Source organism: Diadema antillarum, unplaced genomic scaffold, assembly GCF_040938485.1.
Source record: "Diadema antillarum isolate AM-2024a unplaced genomic scaffold, OU_Dant_1.0 seq00001158_RagTag, whole genome shotgun sequence".
NCBI lineage: Eukaryota > Metazoa > Echinodermata > Echinoidea > Diadematoida > Diadematidae > Diadema > Diadema antillarum.
In genome coordinates, this window is record NW_027271968.1 from 181,887 (window position 1) to 200,378 (window position 18,492).

Genomic DNA, 18,492 nt, shown 5'->3' on the forward strand with positions numbered 1-18,492 from the left:
TGGCTCTTAAAATCGAGCTAACCTCGAGGTTAGCTAACTACGAGTGCATCTTCACGGTCCCTAACTACAAGCTTAACTTCGAGGTTAAGGCTTGTCGTCTGAACGTAAGTAGTGTGATTAAGATTTATGCACTCTTATATCTTGTTTGATCTTGAGGTCCATGGTTCTCATGACATCATGGAGCACAAAGACTGCTACATGTCTTGGTCATGTTGACTCTGTGATTGTGTCTGCATACAGTGCGTGATAATAAGGATGTGGGTTTCAGTCTCCGATTTTGGGTTTGAACTTGAGAATGCTTCCAGATCAAATAACAAACATGGGAAGTGTAAGATTTGTTTCATTTGCTGCGAGCATAGTCCAATCTAGGCACTTCTATATTATTGTAGAGGATAGACTCCAGACTGCCTTTCAATGTGCATTTTCATGCAAGGAGCTATGCCAAGTTTTGGTTCAGCTTTTGCTTTGGGTTATCAGTACTCAATTAGTTTCATGTCCTTTACAGTGATGGCTTGCTTACAAGGAAGAAACATCCAATGTCTAGACATTCAGAGGGGCATAGCCTTCATATTATGGAGGAATCATAGCCTGAGGTGTAGTAGACAGTGCAGACTAAGTTTGACTGAGATAAGTTTGTTTGCTGGAAATAACAATGATATCATATGCACTCATATCAGATGGGATGCTGATATCTAGTGGAGATTCTACCAACAAATTTACCCAATTGATATACTGTATACGCCATATATTTCGCGAGTCTAAATTTTTGCGAATCGGGACTTCCCGACGATTTCGCGAGTGGTAAAAGTCGCGATCGTGGAGTCCTGTACTGAACGGAGAAATGTATATGCGTACGTCACATTCATATCGGCATTAGAGTCAATATTTTCACGTGTTTTTAATTTCGCGAATAGCAGCTGACTCGAAAAAAATTCATTTTCTGCTCGCGGGAATTCCGTAGCGTACCTGCAGTAGCAGGTAAGTCGAGTGTGGTGCGTGACTCGCTGTGAGCAGCGTGCTCCATGTGTACGTAGAACACAGTAGACTCTACGTAATTCAGATAGAAATGAAAAACACGTCCCTAATGCAATGCGCAGTCAAGAGTACAGTATTGTTAACACCAACTTTACCAAGAAAAAAGAAAAATCCCACTATGGCAAGGTGCCAGACTTGGGGAAGGGGGAGGGGTAGGTATAAGGAAGAGACTACCATATTCAACGAAAGAAACCGCGCGTACCGACGCATTCTCGGAGGTCATAAACAGTCTGGGGCCTGGGGGATGAACTGGGAAAGAATGTTCGCTCAAGTCGAAGCCCCAGGATGAAGACCCAGCCAGGCTTACAAACGTTATGATTCTTTATTTCTTTCATTTATCTGGCCTCAATTAAGGCTATTTCTTTTTTTTCCATTTCTTATCAGAATTATCTGTACTCACCAATAAAAGAAATAAGAAAAGTATAACTTATTTTCCTGTTTTAGCTACTTCTGGATTCTGAATTGTCCGCCCATCGCTCGATTGAAGAAAGATAAAAAAATTGTTTACTACTGTTTGTTTCTTTGAAAGTTCTTTATTCTGAAGGTTCGTTAAGCCAATAAAGAAATAATAAAGTTAATCTGAAAATGAATTACAATTCGTTTTCAGATTAACAAAACCTTTTTTTTTTCAGAATATGAATGCTGCAAATGACATTTTCGGAAGAAAAACATTGGCACAGGGATTTTGCTTTTTTCAAATTCGAAATAACAATTATCAGAATATGAACCCTTTTTTAATTCTTTAGGGAATGATAAATACCGTGCACACAAGACATTAACGAAACTAAGAAATAAATCTCGTTCTTGAACTAAATAATACCTCCCATCTATGTACCTCCTTCTGAAGTAGCCTATCACATATCTGGTGCCACGTTTTCAAAAGCCCACTATGTAGGCCTACGGGTGCAAAAAAAAAGTGAGGGCCGAGCCCCCGGTTCCGCCAGCCCTGCCACTCACTCCCGATAAAAAAGAGGAAACGATGTAAAAACATAAATTTAACTTATTTCTTGCCTTTCAAAAAATCACTCCCTTCTATATGGACACAGACTGAGAAAAAACATGTTAAGTACTGTTTGATACTCTGAACGTTCGTTTATTCAAAAAAGGGAAAAAAGAAGTTTCACGATTCCGAAGATTCGCGATTCCGAAGTTTCGTAAATTGGAAAAAAAAAGATTTTCTTTCGAAGGGTTTTTCACTCAAAAACAAAAGAAGATTTGGTAATCTGAATGTTTGTTTATCCGAAAACGAAATAAGTAGGCCCAATTAGTTGTGTGCCACGTAATTCGTTTCAGATTGACGAACTTTCAGAATAATGCCATAAATCAGATTGATAAACCATAATTACATTTTCAAATAAAAAAAAACATACCACATGTAGGCATGTGGAATATGCGTGTTTCGTATATGGAATAAGACCCATCGGAATGGCGAACCGTGTATTTTTTTTTTTGGAATAATGAACACTACGAAAATAAACATTGTCAAACTAAGAATCCAACATATTTCTTGACTTAGGATTTTCCCACCGTCTATATTTCTTTTCTGAATTATCCCCAATGCCCAAATAAAATAATTACAGTTTGCTACTCTGAAATTTCGTTGTTCTGAAAGTTCGTTTATCCGAAAACAAAACAAGGGTTGGCACTCCGAAGGTTTGCTAATCCGACAACGGAAAAACAAGCAAACAAATGCTCGTTAATCAAATAGTAACAGGTTCCTGACAATAATAGTAATAATCATCATCATCATAATGATAAGTTTTGTAATCTGTTTCCAGACTAACCAACTTGATTTCACGTCCGGATAAACGCAATCACTACATTCGTGCTCTTTCGGATTATGAATCATTATCATTCATTTTCACACTACTGATATACGAACATCTATAATGTGTAGGGAATTTACGTGTTTTGGAATATCATTTTTGCATCAGTGAACCTTACGTGGGTACTATGAAAATAACCCTTCTCCCAATAACAAACAAACAAACAAACAACAAACAAACCAACAAACACACTAAGATTTAATCTCATTTAGTAGCTTTAAATATTTCACATTCCGTCTGTGTTTCTTTTCTGAATTATCTCTTGCTTCCCAACTAAGAAATAAACGATGTCAAACTATCAATCAGAATTAAACTTATTGTCTTGCTTTGAGTATAAAGTGTGTTATTCCAAAAGTTATCTGTGAATAAAACAAGGCTCGATACTCCGAAGGTTTGCTCATCCGACAATGAAATAAACGCATCCGTGGAATCACAAACATTCTTGCATTTTTAGCTCACCTGAGCCAAAGGCTCAAGTGAGTTATTGCGATCGTTCTTCGTCTGTCGTGCGTAAACTTTTAACATTTTCATCTTCTCCTTGAAAACCCCGAGACCGATTGTCGCCAAACTTGGCAGGTAGCATCCCTAGGGGGTTAGAAACTCAATTTGTTAAAATGGGCACCATGTCCCACCCAGGGGGCCCCAAGGGGGGGGGGGGGCCCAAACCCCCCAAAATTAACAAATCTTTAAAAAATCTTCTTCTCTAGAACCAGAAGTGATAGAGCTTGGTTAACACTATGAGTTAGTACATTGATGACTGTAGTTTCAAGTTTGTTCATGGCAGAATCAGGGTGCCCCCCTTGGGACCCAGGGGAGGGGGGTGGGGAGGGGTTCTAATGGGGCCTAAATTGTACATTGTCATCTTCTTCTTGAGAACCCCATGACCCATTTTCACCTAAACTTGGCAGGTAGTATCCCTAGGGGCATAGGATCTCAATCTGTTCAAATGGGCACCATATCCAACCTGGAGGGCCCCAAGGGGCCCAAACCTCCCAAAATGAAGGAATCTTTAAAAATCTTCTCTAGAATCAGAAGTGATAGAGCTAAGATAATGTTAGTGAGTACATTAATGACTGTAGTTTCAAGTTTGTTCATAGCAGATCCAGGGGTGCCCCTCTTGGGGGCAAGGGTGGGGAGGTCCAAATGGGGGCCTGTATTGTACATTTTCATCTTCTTCCTGAAAACCTCACGATCGATTTTCATCAAACTTGGCAGGTAGCATCCCTAGGGTGTTAGGATCTCAGTTTATCAAAATGTGCACCATGCCCCACCCAGAGGGCCCCTGGGGGCCCCAATCCCCCCAAATTAAGGATTCTTAAAAAATTTGGGCCCTTATTGTACATTTTCATATGCTACTTGAGAATGCCTTGTCAAATTTTGGTAGAGCTGTGAATAATTTAGATTAGTGACTGCGTGAAGGATGAACTTGCGATACTCGGGTGAGTGCTAGACCTGAAGAAAGAAAATAATCATATTGAACAACCAAATAACGGAGAACAAATCCTTTTTTTTTTGGGGGGGGGGAGTTATTTTCTTTTTGATACTTGGTCAAATGTACACGCAATGTTGGTGAACACATTTCCTTTTTGGTCGACATTCTACGATATTTATTCCTTCTTTTTATGGCAAAAAAATCAACACATTAACACACCCAACAAAACACCCATCATAACTATGAAAAAAAGGTTGACAATTTATGTTTTAAGAGACAAATCGTGAGCAGAGGATTCCATCGTTCGATTGCCCTCTCCCTGTCCACTCTCACTCGTACTCGACTCACCCTACTCTTTCCCCTTTCCCCACCATGGTCCTGATCCCAAGAGTGATGAAAAACAACAAAACAAACAACAAACAACTAGCAGCAAATATGACTACGCTTGTCTCTTGTGAGGTGATTATCGAAGCAAAATGTGGACAGTGGAATTGAACAATGACATGAAAAACAATGTGAAGGGAAACTTGACACCCATGAGACAGACAAAACCACAGGGCAAAGGAATTTGCGCACACGTGTAAATTGGGGGTGGGGTACAGGTGGGAACAGGCAGTTAGAGTAATCGAACCAAACCCCTTTGAATGAATGCAAACATTATCGGTACTATTTTTTTTTTTAAGTCTTTATTTTGGCATGAAAGAAAAACATCAAACAGACTAGCTGTGCACCACAATGTTCACCTAGCTATGGAAATGATTACTACATCCCTTCTATCTTGACTAAAAATTAAAAGATCAGTCAAATGTCCCGAGAAAAATACAAAATCTTATCATGCTTATACGATGTGAGTGACATCTACTAGTAGGACAAAGCCATGCATGCTTTGTGCTGAGCTAGAGCGCAGGGAGGTAGCTCCGTGGCTGGAGCCACCAGCTCGGAGTCACATGTTTATGTAGAGTTGGTGAGAGCATGACGACAATCTAAAAGTAGAGAGGTTCTTGTGGGTTCACGCTCGACAAAATTGCGCGATTTCAAAGAAATTGAATGATCTCTGAATGGTGAAGTTGCTCTGATTGCTAGTTTAGTATATTTTATGATCAACAGTCGATTGTTTTCTGCTTGTAAAAGACACGATGATTCCTCATCGAACATAAACTACATCGTCCATGTGTTGCATTCAACCGAGCTAGCAATGGCCGCGCACACACAGCGCATCTGCACACAAGTCATGTATGGATTGCATGTACAGAATACATACAGAATATCGTTGTGGCAGAGTGATTTACAGTGAATGATGGTACTTACAGGGTAAGGAAATCTTCCGAAACTTTTACAATTTATGTTTACGAACCAAAAGAAAATGAAATTGCGTGAATAAAACGTATGCAAAAATCGTTTTAGTATTTACGGATGTGCATCAAATGTACCAAGGATGTCCGTCAAAAAAGTGACCGAGGTGTGCATCAAAAACCATGTATGGTCGGTCAAAAAATGACCATGACGCACCCATGTCTGGGGGGAATGGGGTGCGTCATTACATTGACAAGTGCATAAATGACATTGCCAAATATTTTGAGCGATGTCGTATGGAATGTAGGCCTATGGGGAAAAGTTATTTTAGTGGCTGCACTGTACGAGCAAACATTTGGCATAATCCTACATTGTCAAACATGCAATTACATCAGATTATTAAAATTGTAGGTTTTGCTGGCGCTTTCACACTGATTATGTTTCCCAGATTAAGTTCATGACTTTTCAAGCATAACTTCTTCTTTTTTCTAGGCAACAGGGCCCAGGCTGTGAGGCAGGGCTGAGTTTTTATAACACATCGCTTTGCTCAATACATAATCAATCTATGAGACCTGGAATAAAAACCTAGCTTGTGAGTCTTCTAAACATGTCCTGGGATACTTGTCTCTTGGCCTTTATTTCTTGTTTTGTTAGTTCTCTGCTGGGCCAAGGTCACTGGCAGGGTTTGGTCACCTGACTGTGATTTCAGCCCAGACGCTCATGTCAGACTCTACCACTAGACCCTTTAAAAAACTAGATAAAGAATTTTTTATTTTATTTAATCCTTAAAGCTTCCCAGTTTAGTCATTGTCAAAGCAAAGGAAAGAGCAATCACTCCCATAAATTTCTTGTGTGTGTGTGTGTGTGTGTGTGTGTGTGTGTGTGTGTGTGTGTGTGTGTGTGTGTGTGTGTGTGTGTGTGTGTGTGTGTGCCTTGACCTTGTTGAAGTAGCAGAGCTCATCTGTCAGGATGCTGCATAATAAGACTAGGCCTTTTTAGTTCTGAAAAGCTATGTCCCACCCTCTGCTTCTATTATGACCCACCCCACCCCAAGGTCTACTGACCCAATAATTTGACCTCCAGTGTGTGTGGTTGTTTAACACAAAGTGCAGCTGAGCTTTGTGATCTCTTTCCCTAATCTATTTCCATCTCATTATCCTGAACTGTAAAAGTGGATATTTTCACGTGACTAATTTTTTGTGCTCAGCCGGGTAAGAAGAGTTTTGCGTGTTTTTAATTCCGCGGAATCGAGACATCAACTACTGGAACATATGGCAAGCAAAAATATTTGCATGCTTTTATTTTCGCTCTAGTTTCTGGTTGTGCGAAAAGCGTGAAAATTTCAACACCGCGAAAATTTCTACTTTGACAATATCATCTCCAGAGGTGCGGCTGGAGTGATTGAAGAGAAGAAAGTATCAAATCTTTCAGAGCTTTAATAGCTCAAGCTAAATAGTATGCTTGTATATCCACTATACAATACAATATCATCTCCAGAGGTATGGCTGGAGTGATTTGAAGAGAAGAAAGTATCAATTCTTTCAGAGCTTTAACTAGGCATTTTAGGTGATTTTTCAAAATGATATAAGGTCAGGAAAAATTAGTGTAGAATGAAAGCCCTACTCTTCCCATTCACAAATCTTTTTGAATTTTTCAAATCGGTCAAGCGGTTGCAAAGATATAGGCGTTTTAATGTCACAAGACATGCCCATTTTTCAACCCGGGGTCAAAGGTCAATCTTTTGTTTTACTTTGTTTTAACAATGGCACCGCCTGAGCATGTACACAGACAACTAAATTGCCTATAATTCCTTTACTGTTTGAAGTATGACAATGAAACTTGCAGGATATGATGATGATAGATTGTGTCACAATTTTGCACTGTTTTTAAAGAAATAGGATTCATATTTTGAAAATTATGAATATTAATATTCATAAAAATGCATATAAATACTTGTAACAGAGTGATAAATCACAATAACTCAACAAAATTTGCAGGATAGCTTTGTATAATATTTTCCCACAAGTCTACAATAATTTTTTCATGAACATTACATTAAAAATATTAATATCAATATTAAAAAGTAAAATATAATGTATGTTAATTGGTAATGGTTAACAATACCAGGAAAAAAATGCAGATTTGCTAAATGACATGTTTTGCCAGAATCCTGTCAGAAGGCCACATTAATATTATTCATACAAATATGAATACTGATATTCAGATGAAGATATGAATATTAATATTCATATTGGTCCATATATTTCTGGCCATAAATGTTCGCAATATTTGGGTGGAAGTTGCCTTTCATCTTCATATCACTTTCTGCCACAACTCTGCAATAGTATCAAATTCATATTTTTCATTTTTTGACAAATATGAATATCAATACTGTACACACACACACACACACACACACAATTCATGGCACACATACATCTTTTGCAGTTCGCAGGTATAGAAACAAAGCACTACAAAACGCAAGTTCAATAAATCGTTGAGAAATTTATAGATGTATTCTGCCATGTGATTTCAAATTCACTTTATGTTCACTCTATTGGAGTTGCCTTCAAAGAAATACAGAGCAAAAACCTATATCAAGTCTCAGTCAGGTTTTAAATTTTGGGTTTGAAAAATGCATACTGATGCAGTACTGGGAACACATGGATAATCAGCACTATCCAAACATTATAACAGTTCCACTTACATAACACATGTGGAAGCACACATTAAGTGTGAAGAACATGTGTGACTTATATGTTATATATGACATCAAACACCAATGATCGGCCTCTATCAGGGAGCTGAATGTGAGTGGGGCAGCGATGAGCCTGCAGAGGATTCTTCTAGCAGCTGACTTGGCTGGACGGCAGAAAGGTTTGTTGGGCCTGTTACATGTCGTTGAGAGGATCCACTTCCAGCTTGGCCAGAGGGAAACACAGAGTCATGTTCTGTTATAAAGAAGTATGATCAATATTTGATTACTTTACATTGATTTTATTAGATTTAAAAAATAGTTCAGAGTCCTGGCTACATGTACAGTAATCACAGATTAACAATCTGTTTTGCAAAACGTTATCCAGATTATGAATTTATAAAGCCTGTGAAAATCTTGAGGCAAAATTTTAACAAATTTCTTAAACAAAAAAACAACAACAAAATATATAGAATTGCAGTCTGTAAAGTTCAAGTTTGAAGTGTCACAATTTTAGGATAAGACCTTGCTTATTTGTCTCGCCCTCACTGGCCTCAGATTGTGTGTGCATGCATGTACGTGCATGTTCACATGAAAAACCAGAAATCTAAAAATAATAATAAAAATAAAATAAAATAAATGAGTCACAATTTTGGGGGTTAAAGATGGATATATATAACATAAGGAATGAACTTAAATTTTTCTAACCTGAACTTGGATTTTGTTTGCTGGCTACACCACTGCAGTCACCTTCAACATCCATGACAATAAGAAGGCACACATACCCGCCCAGTCACCTGAAAATAAAGTCATAATCAAACTGACATGAATTACTCTAAGAATACGAAGATTGAAGGCTTCAGGCTACTCTGTAGGAAATACTAATGAATTGACAGTCAAGCGCTTAGTGTCTCATATAATCATCATCACTAGTCTGATCAATCTTGGTTCTTCTGCAAGCACACTGTCTAAATATCGAGCCAAGACTCATGAATGTTTCTGCTCAAAACTTGAGTTGAAACAAAACACTAAATATCAATTTGTCAGTCACAGAAAATTAAATGTAAATGGTGTAATTTCTGCTTTTTATATTTACGTAGGTTGACGTTAGTGACATAGCTAGGCCTAGTGCCCTCTTTATTAGCACGAGCAGCACTAAGTGCTGATATTTGTCATACACTTAAAAAATTACAGTAATTTCCCCTTCCTCCCAGCTCAGTGGTGTTCAGTACGAAGAATCAGAGAATGAATTCTGTAATTACGTAAAATACTTTCACAGTAATTTTACTCCTGTAATTTCACAAAATATAACTATACTTGGAATACCAGGTTACAAGTAAACTATTGTACTGAAGTTTGAATTGTAGAAACTGAAGAAATTTTCCAAAAATTCTTGCAAGTTGCAAAGAAGTCTTTTCAAGTTGCTACTGTCTGTAAGTAACTCTAGCCCGACCAGACGCTAAAAAAAAAATCATCGGTGTTACTCCGGCCTCCAATCTGACTTGTATACTAGTACTGTAACTCAATCTGCCAAATGTTCATAGTTTTTAGGTCGTCCAGAGGGAATATTTGAGAGAGACACTTCATAACAACTAGGGATTTTGAAAGTTGCTGTCAAAATAATCCGATCGAATTTCGATCGAAGTACGAAGTGGAACAAAGCCTGCTCTGCTCTGCAGGTCAGGTGTACACAGTACAGTAGCTCACATACATAACGTGTACTGTAGTATTGGCAAGTCAGTGTGCACGATCGTGACCACTACATTGATCAAAACATACGGTCGGTAACAAAAACCTGATCATAAATCTGACATTCAAACCCGAAATTTTCGTGAAGGATAGTATAAACTAAATATGGAAACAAATTAAGTCACTCTTGGGGGGTCGTGCCACAAGGGATTTTGATTAAAACATCGTCGATTCCTTCGTACCAACAGCAAGGGTTATCACACATCGCATTAGTTGTTTACCGTACTTGTTTACAACACATACCAAACGGAACGATCCATTCGCCATGCAGGTAAATCAATAGAATGAGGTAACTGAAAATGCAAACTTTGCCACAATGATGACCGGATATTTAATCGATTGGCATTAAGATTACTCTTCACTATTAATAAAAATGATCAGCAGGCCAGCATCGTCTTTTGCAAAGCTATAAAAAGACCACACACACAAACATCGCAACACTACGATACCTGTCCGTAATGGATCGTTCACGTAAACAAATCACTGCTCGACATGCTCTCAGCTGTCGACAGCTGCGTGATTGCAGTAAAAACTCGCTTGGAAATTGAACGGACAGTGCTGCCTAAAAATCACTCTAGCATCAAAATGAAATCATTTTTCACCATGAAACTTCACATAAAGTTTCTTAAAACATGATATTATCTACTTACGTGTGAAATGGACGGATCTTGGCGCATCTGGATAATGAAATCTTCGAGCAAACTTTTCTTTTAGCTCAGACGTCATGAAGCTTCACGATAGGTGATCCATTTCACATATCATCGGAATTGTCAATGTTTACTCTGTCTGTTCGGATACTTTCGGAAATTCATCGACCAATCACATTGATGCTACGACCCTCGGAAGTTAGCGAGGTATTCCGAGCAATTTCGGAGAGTTTCTGAAAAGACGGTGCCGTCGACCCAAAACTCTTCTCGGCAGCGCTGCACACACAAACCCTATGGAGTGACCTTCACACCCCATAGACTCAGTGTGGGGCAGCGGAGCGGTTGAAAAAAAGTGTCACGTGACTGAAAGGCCTACTTTAACAGCTCAAGCTAAACTAGTGTGCTTGCATATCCACAGCCAGATGTTGAAGTCATATGACATATGTTAGCTTTGTGGAATGATGATGGTAATCATACAGCAGTCTAAATAGAGAGAAGAAACTTGACCACAGTCAGTCTGAGCTAGGGATATGAGTGACATGTTTTACATACACCAGACACACAATATATGTGATTAGAATACATGTACAATTTATTTTCTGCAAAGCAAACATGCTGTTTTCATCACTTGAATTTAGTGTCTGTCTACCATCACCACAAGTCCTCTCTTATGAATAGTCTTGATGTAGAGGATGCTATATTATGTATGGTAAGCTAAACCGATGTGATTCTGTAAAGCCCAAGGAGGCACACTGTGCCTCCTGCCATATTTTCATTTGCTACTCCTATGCTCTTTACCCAATTTCAACAAAATTTAGTGACATTTCCTAAAATTTATGGCAAACATTTTGATATATAATTTAGCTATGTCTGATATTGCTGGTTGCCATGGCAACCATGAACTGACAACGATTAAGTAAGATTTTGCATATTTTTCTATTTCAAGTTCATCGTTAGCAGTCATCCGGAGCATCGTATATCACAATTTTCCGTCAAAATTTTGATTGTGAGATTTTCAAGTCATTTCGGTAGTGGACATTCCGTTGTGCATATTGTGAAATTTTCAGTTTCTGATTTGATCTAATTTTTGTGTAATTATCACTTTTATAGAGTCTTGTCATTTCATTTTGTTCATTTCCCCATAGGCACGCATGTTAAAAAACAGTGATATGGCATCCTCTCCAATATACCATGTTTTGGATGACCACAGACACAGTGCGCACAGTCAACCAAACCATCGTATATGAGGCACATTGACTTTGCGCGTATATATTAGTGATATATGGCGGTTTGGTGATCACAAGAACTGTGTGTACAGTCAACAAAACTATTGTCTACATGGCAAATGGCAACGGTCTATGCAAACCGAAAAAACATATATGTAGCTCTCTCGCGATTTCTCGCATAATTCCTAACAATACATTTTGACAAAAACATTACACATTAGAATAAGAATTAAAAGTCTGACGTATTACAAAAATAATTGGAAATGCCAGAGATAAAAGTGTAGCAGTCATGACTGAAAAATGGGTAAACTTCAAATGTGATTATCTCAAAATGTCATTCTTACGCAAAATTTGCATAATATATACGGCTGTTGAGATGGCCGCCGACGATATACATTGTAATAGTGGATGAAATGGGGTTTTCTTGGCTGTAATTTGCTAAAGGACCAAAATATGAAGTAAATATAGTTTTGAATAACCCTGTAATGGTCTTATTATTATTTCTTTTATTTTGCATGTGATATAGGCATCAAACAATAGATTTTTTTTCCCAAAGACTTCCATTTTAGTTTGTGTCATTTTGAATCTGTCACACAAGTCTTGTCTGTAGTATCATTTGTTTATCATATTATGAATCTGCAAACTCAAAATTCCAATATCATGGAAACATGAAATGTGATACCTGTATAATAAGTACCTATCCCAAACAATACATCACAGATCTCATTCAGTTCTTATACTGTATATGCCAAATATTTCATGAGATTTTTACTTTCACAAATTTTGCGAGTCAGGTGCTATTCTCAAATTTAAAAACACACAAAAATATTGACTATGATCCCGATATGAATGTGACATGCATGCATGCACTTCTCTATTTAGTACTGTACTCAACGATCACAAATTCAACCACTCGGGAAATTGTCAGGTAGTCCCGATTCACGAAAATTTAGACTCACTAAATATATGGCTTATACAGTATTGTAATGAAAAGTGCCCCCATGTGTTGGCCTTGAGGAATTTTGACCGTAACAAACAGTGAAGTTTGACATGCTTTTCCTCAGTGGCAAATATGATAGTGATTGGTCTAAAATAAGACATATATACTGGGGGGTAAAGAAGTTATGAAGAAAAACCATGACTTTAGCATATTCCTATCTATTTCTTTATATTTTGGTGAATACCGCCCTCAATGGGTCACCTTGATAAATTTCAAATGTTGGGTCATGTAGAGCCTTCAGTTACTCTGCCATGTGCCAAATATGACAGTGATACATCAAATAACTAGAGAAGCACTCTGAGAGCCTAGACCTCTGCCAAACAGCTCATTTCCACCACTGATTTTGTTCATCCATAGAGATCAGTGATTTCCACCCATATGTATGCATGCTGAAAATCACCCGATTTCCGAATATAGGAGTCTTTTGTTATGTCATCATACGTCCTCAGCTGTGCGATGCACCTCCCCCTAATCAGCTGGAACTAGAGCATGCACTTTAGTGTGCGTATGAAAACCTCAAAAATGCGCAGCTTGAACTCCCAAGTTCATTGACCCTACCTGCCAAAATATGGAAAATCCTGCATAGAATTAAAAAAAAAAAAAAATTCCTTGATCACCACCAAAATATAATCTGTTACTTGTGTCATTCTCAACCTTTCCTGTAAGTTCCATCCAAATCTGTTCACAACTTTTTGAGTTATTTTGCACACAGATAAACCAGCCCCGGCGATACGGTGCAATTAACTCACTGATAAGAGGCCAAAGCTTTTGAATTCGTAACAGTCATCGAGCACTGTGCGGAGGGAAGGACAAAAAAATCTCGAAAGTTCACCTCCTCGTATCTCCCATATTTTACTACCAAATCCCTTGAAACTTCACACATATATCTAATATGGATATATCATCCTTCATATGATTTTTGGGCGAAAGTGCTGATGTATCTTTCAAGATATGTGTGTTTTTCTGCTTGAGTCGACCGTGGGAAAGGGTTACGATTTTTTTCTGGACATAAGTCTGTGCCTGCATGAATATGCATTTGATTAACATATTGCTAGTCTGTATATAGCAGACTCACTACCTGTGAAGTTTTGTGTTGGAGCAATTAGTAGTTAGGTGAAAATAAGAGCAAAAAGACAACCGAATTTAAGAGAAAATACTGGACATACACAACTAGATCCTCCTCCTGCGCATGCGTTCTCTACTGGTCAGTGCATGCCTAGCCAATCAGCGGTGTCAGGTTTGGCGCAATGCGACAGGGTTCGGTTTTCTGTCCACAGGGTAGTGAGTTGGCAAGAGAGAAACCCTGCAATGTGCTTCAACTGTTTCATGCAGCACGAAAACCGATACATCGGACTGCGTACTGCTTACACTATGGATTTTACGTGGGTCACAAGTGACAGTGATCTCAATTTTTTCTGGACACATCCGTGCACCAAATGATACAGAAAAGATATTTGGAACACAGTATGGATATACTACCATATTAGTCATATACCAAAGTTTCATTTTGGAGCAATGAAGGAAAATGTGAAAAAATAACACTTGTTTTGAGAACAAATTTTCTGTTTTGGAAGCTAAGTTTCGACATTATTTTCACAGGTTTATCCTCAATAAAACCCCAAATAACTAACATTGTGAGTTGGAGAATAGTTTCTTCTTCAATTTCCTGTATAGATTTAATCATTTTATGGCTTCTGAGATGAGATATTGCGATTGTCCTGCAACACTTCCCCAGCAGTTTTGCATACACAAGATGTCTACTTTATGCAAATGAGGCTTTGAGGTCATATGCTTTTGGTGAGTCAATTGCACCGTATCGCTGTGCCTGAAACAGGCGAACTAACAAACAACCAACGCTGATGAAAACATAACCTCCTTTCCTCGGCGGAGGTAATAAAGAAGTTATATGGGGGGGGGGGGCTATAGGCAGTAGAGGTTACAGCTTGATAATTTCAGAGTGGAATGGCAGTTGCCATGGTTTTGATGAAGTGTGGATTGTAAAAAGCATCTCGATTTGCTGTTAGTGTTCTGAATCAGCGCTGATATTTATTTGACTTTTAAGTAAACATTCTCTTTGTTTTGGATTAAAAACAAAGATTTATTACAAGGTGAGTATATATTTGTGTTTTCATATGTGAATATTTCTGTGTCTGAGTGTTTGTTACCCACGCCGATGTAATCGGCAGGGGGTTATGTAAAGGGTTCCGTATGTTTGTTTGTTTGTTTTTTGTTTTTTTGTTTGTTTGTTTGTTTGTTTGTTTGTTTGTTTGTTTGTTTGTGTACAAGATAACAAGAGAACGGGTAAACAGATTTGCACGAAATGTTCAGGGAATGTTTGGATAATGACAGGAAAGAATCGATTAGATTTTGGTGATAATCGGTTGACCCTTGCAAATTCTGTGTGACCTTGAAGTTTTGACCCCATGGTATAGTGACCACTCCGAACGTTTTCCGTTTCTTTGCGATTTTCCGCTACCATACAAATATGGCGCGCCATTTGATCAATAATGCCGATTAACTGTTCATCGCCGAAAAACACTGTTTATCGGCGATAAACACTGAAAAAACACTGTTTATCGGCGATAAACAGTGTTTATTGAACGAAAAAAACACTGTTTATCAAGTGATAAACAGTGTTTATCGAGAAAAACTATGTTTATCGACCAAGTGATAAACAGTGTTTATCGAGGAAAAACTATGTTTATCGATCGACCGATAAACAGAGTTTTTTGTGATAAACACTGTTTATCGACCGCCGATAAACGGTGTTTATCGAGAAAAATTCAGTTTATCAGTTGATAAAGGTGTGATAAACAGAGCTTCATCTTGATAAACAGAGTTTATCGCTCGATAAAGTGTTTATCGCCGATAAACAGTGTTGTTGGTCGATCGGCGCGCCATATACAAAAGCGTATCTCCCAAACGATCCGACTTCGCTGCATGCAACTCTGTTCGTAAGACGATCCAACTTCGCTGCTCAACACCATTCGTAAGAATTTCGAAATTTACGTTTATTTGAGGAACTATGTCCTTCTTGATTTATGAAAGTTCGGGGTTCGCTCTCGGTCGTCACAAACTGTCCCGTATTTGGTGATTTTTCAAATTAACATTGATTCTTTTTTTGTTTGTTTGTTGGAGGAGCATTCCTCAATCATGAAATAATTTTGCTCGGTCCCAGTCACACTGCACGATATGCGCACTCATTGTCAATGCGTGTTCAAGGCCGGTGAAAATGCATCGCGCTCTACCCTGTTGGCGCAAAATTGCATCGCGGACGTTGCGGCGCTCGTTGGTGACCGAATACTGGTGCAGTAGATATTTGCATTCAACCCTTGCATTGAATAATTGCCGTAGGGGGGTAATTGCCCAGGGGGTACGTAAATTTTGTTTTTCTTTTTACCCACGCCGATGAAAATCGGCAGGGGGTTATGTAAAGGGTTCCGTATGTTTGTTTGTTTGTTTGTTTGTTTGTTTGTTTTTTTGTTTTTTTGTTTGTTTGTTTGTTTGTTTGTGTACAAGATAACAAGAGAACGGGTAAACGGATTTGCACGAAATGTTATGGGGATGTTTGGATAATGGCAGGAAAGAATCGATTAGATTTTGGTGATAATCGGTTGACCCTTGCAAATTCTGTGTGACCTTGAAGTTTTGACCCCATGGTATAGTGACCACTCCGAAAATTTCCCGTTTCTCACTTTGCGATTTTCCGCTACCATACGAAAACATAAACTCCCAAACGATCCGACTTCGCTGCTCAAATGTTCATAAGAATTCCGAAATTTATGTTTAGGCCTATTTGAGGGACTATGTCCTTCTAGATTTATGAAAGTTCGTTCTCCGTCATCACAAACTGGCCCGTATTTTGATGATTTTTCAAATTAACATTGATTGTTTTTTTCGTTGGAGGAGCATTTGCTCGGTCGCAGTCACACTGCACGATATGCGTGCTCAATGTCAATGCGTGTGCAAGGCCGCTGAAAATGCATCGCGCTCTACACTGTTGGTGCAAAATTGCATCGGGGACGTTGCGGCGCTCGTTGGTGGCCGAATACTGGTGCAGTAGACATTTGCATTCAACCCTTGCATTGAATAATTCCCGTAGACACTAATCATAGGGGTAATTGCCTAGGGGGTACGTAAATTTTGTTTTTCTTTTGCGCTTTTGTGGATACAGTCGTACCATCAAAGATCGTACACTCATACGACCTTTGATATCATCACACTCTCGGCTTGCTATAATCAAAATATCCCGCAAGAAAACGGCGTATTTCTCGATTTTTAGCGCTTTTTTCCGCGACCCGTCGCGTAGACAATACTCTTAAAACTGGACTTAATTCGCGCGCGCTTGGAAAAGTTCCGATTCTGCACTTTTGACTGTGGAATTTGGGATTTTCGATGGATTTTTGGAGGAGACTTGAGGACTTTCCTGTACGTGAATGAGTGTTAATACCGTATGTGTAATGATGTGATTTGCGTGTGATGTGACTGTAGAACCAAAGATCGTACACTTCAGTGTACGATCTTTGGTAGAACTCACTGGCTGGTGATAAAGCACACTGGCAATTAAGTGGCCGAATTCTGGTAGATGACCGAATGCACATTATGTTTACCCCGACTTTGTACTTAGGCGTGGGTCTGCCGCCTTTGACGGCCCCTCTCTAGTTTATACTAGTGATGTGTATGTTGTGTGCACTTATCTTTTGGCCAGTTCCAAGACTTGTTTACTTATTTTTCAAGGGGAAGAATTGAAGAAAGAAAAGATAGTGATGAGCCTCCTATTTGATGATAAATGAATGATCACATTTCTTTGAGCAACTTCCAGGAGTATACCTTAATTCAGATTGAGTGCCAATTTACTCATTATGCTGAGATTGACTTCACAGTATATTTGCTACTGTTCTTATTAAAGTTTGCATTTCACCTTTCAGCTTCTCTGTAAGCCATTGCTCGTTCAGAGCTTGTTGAAACTCGGTGGTGGATCCAGAGGGGGGTGCACCGGGTGCGTGCCCCCTCTTTATATTTTGTTAACACAAAAGAAATAAAAAGAAAAAATGGGGGGAAGGGGTGCGCCCCCCTTTAATTTTGTGTGAGAGGAACACATATGTTTTAAGTTTGGATTTGAATGTTTCTGTAGATGACAGTTGCCGTAACTGAAAAGGTACTGTAAAAGTCGAAATTTTCGCGGTGTTGAAATTTTCGCGCATTTCGCGCAACCAGAAACTAGTGCGAAAATAAAAGCACGCGAATATTTTTGCTTGTCATATGTTCCTGTGCGTGATGTCTTGATTCCGCGGAATTAAAAACACGCGAAACTATTCTAACCGGGCCAAGCGCGAAAAATTAGTCATGCGAAAATATCCACTTTTACAGTAACTGATTCCACAGTTTTGGTCTGAGAACGGAGAAAGAACGATCCCCCCATCCATGTCTTGTACAATGTATTTTTGAATAGAGTCATGAGGTAAATGGGGGAAAGAGAATGAGCTGAATGATGTACTAATAACACAATCTTCGAGATCATCCTTTTTTTTTTTCTACAGGCAGCCAATGTAAATAATGGAGAAAACTTTATAGTAAAAGTTACAACCA

At 38.6% G+C, this 18,492-nt stretch overlaps 1 protein-coding gene and 1 long non-coding RNA gene across 2 annotated transcripts in view; one reads left to right on the plus strand and one right to left on the minus strand.

Moving 5' to 3' along the window:
- Positions 1-18,492, plus strand: part of LOC139744316 (exosome complex exonuclease RRP44-like) — a 218,268-nt gene that overhangs the window by 144,745 nt on the left and 55,031 nt on the right. The window lies entirely within an intron of this gene.
- On the minus strand, positions 7,993-10,953 carry LOC139744315 (uncharacterized). The gene is made up of 3 exons (XR_011711822.1): positions 10,681-10,953; positions 8,990-9,078; positions 7,993-8,537 (listed from the first exon to the last, which is right to left on the minus strand). It is a non-coding gene; the product is annotated as an uncharacterized lncRNA (long non-coding RNA).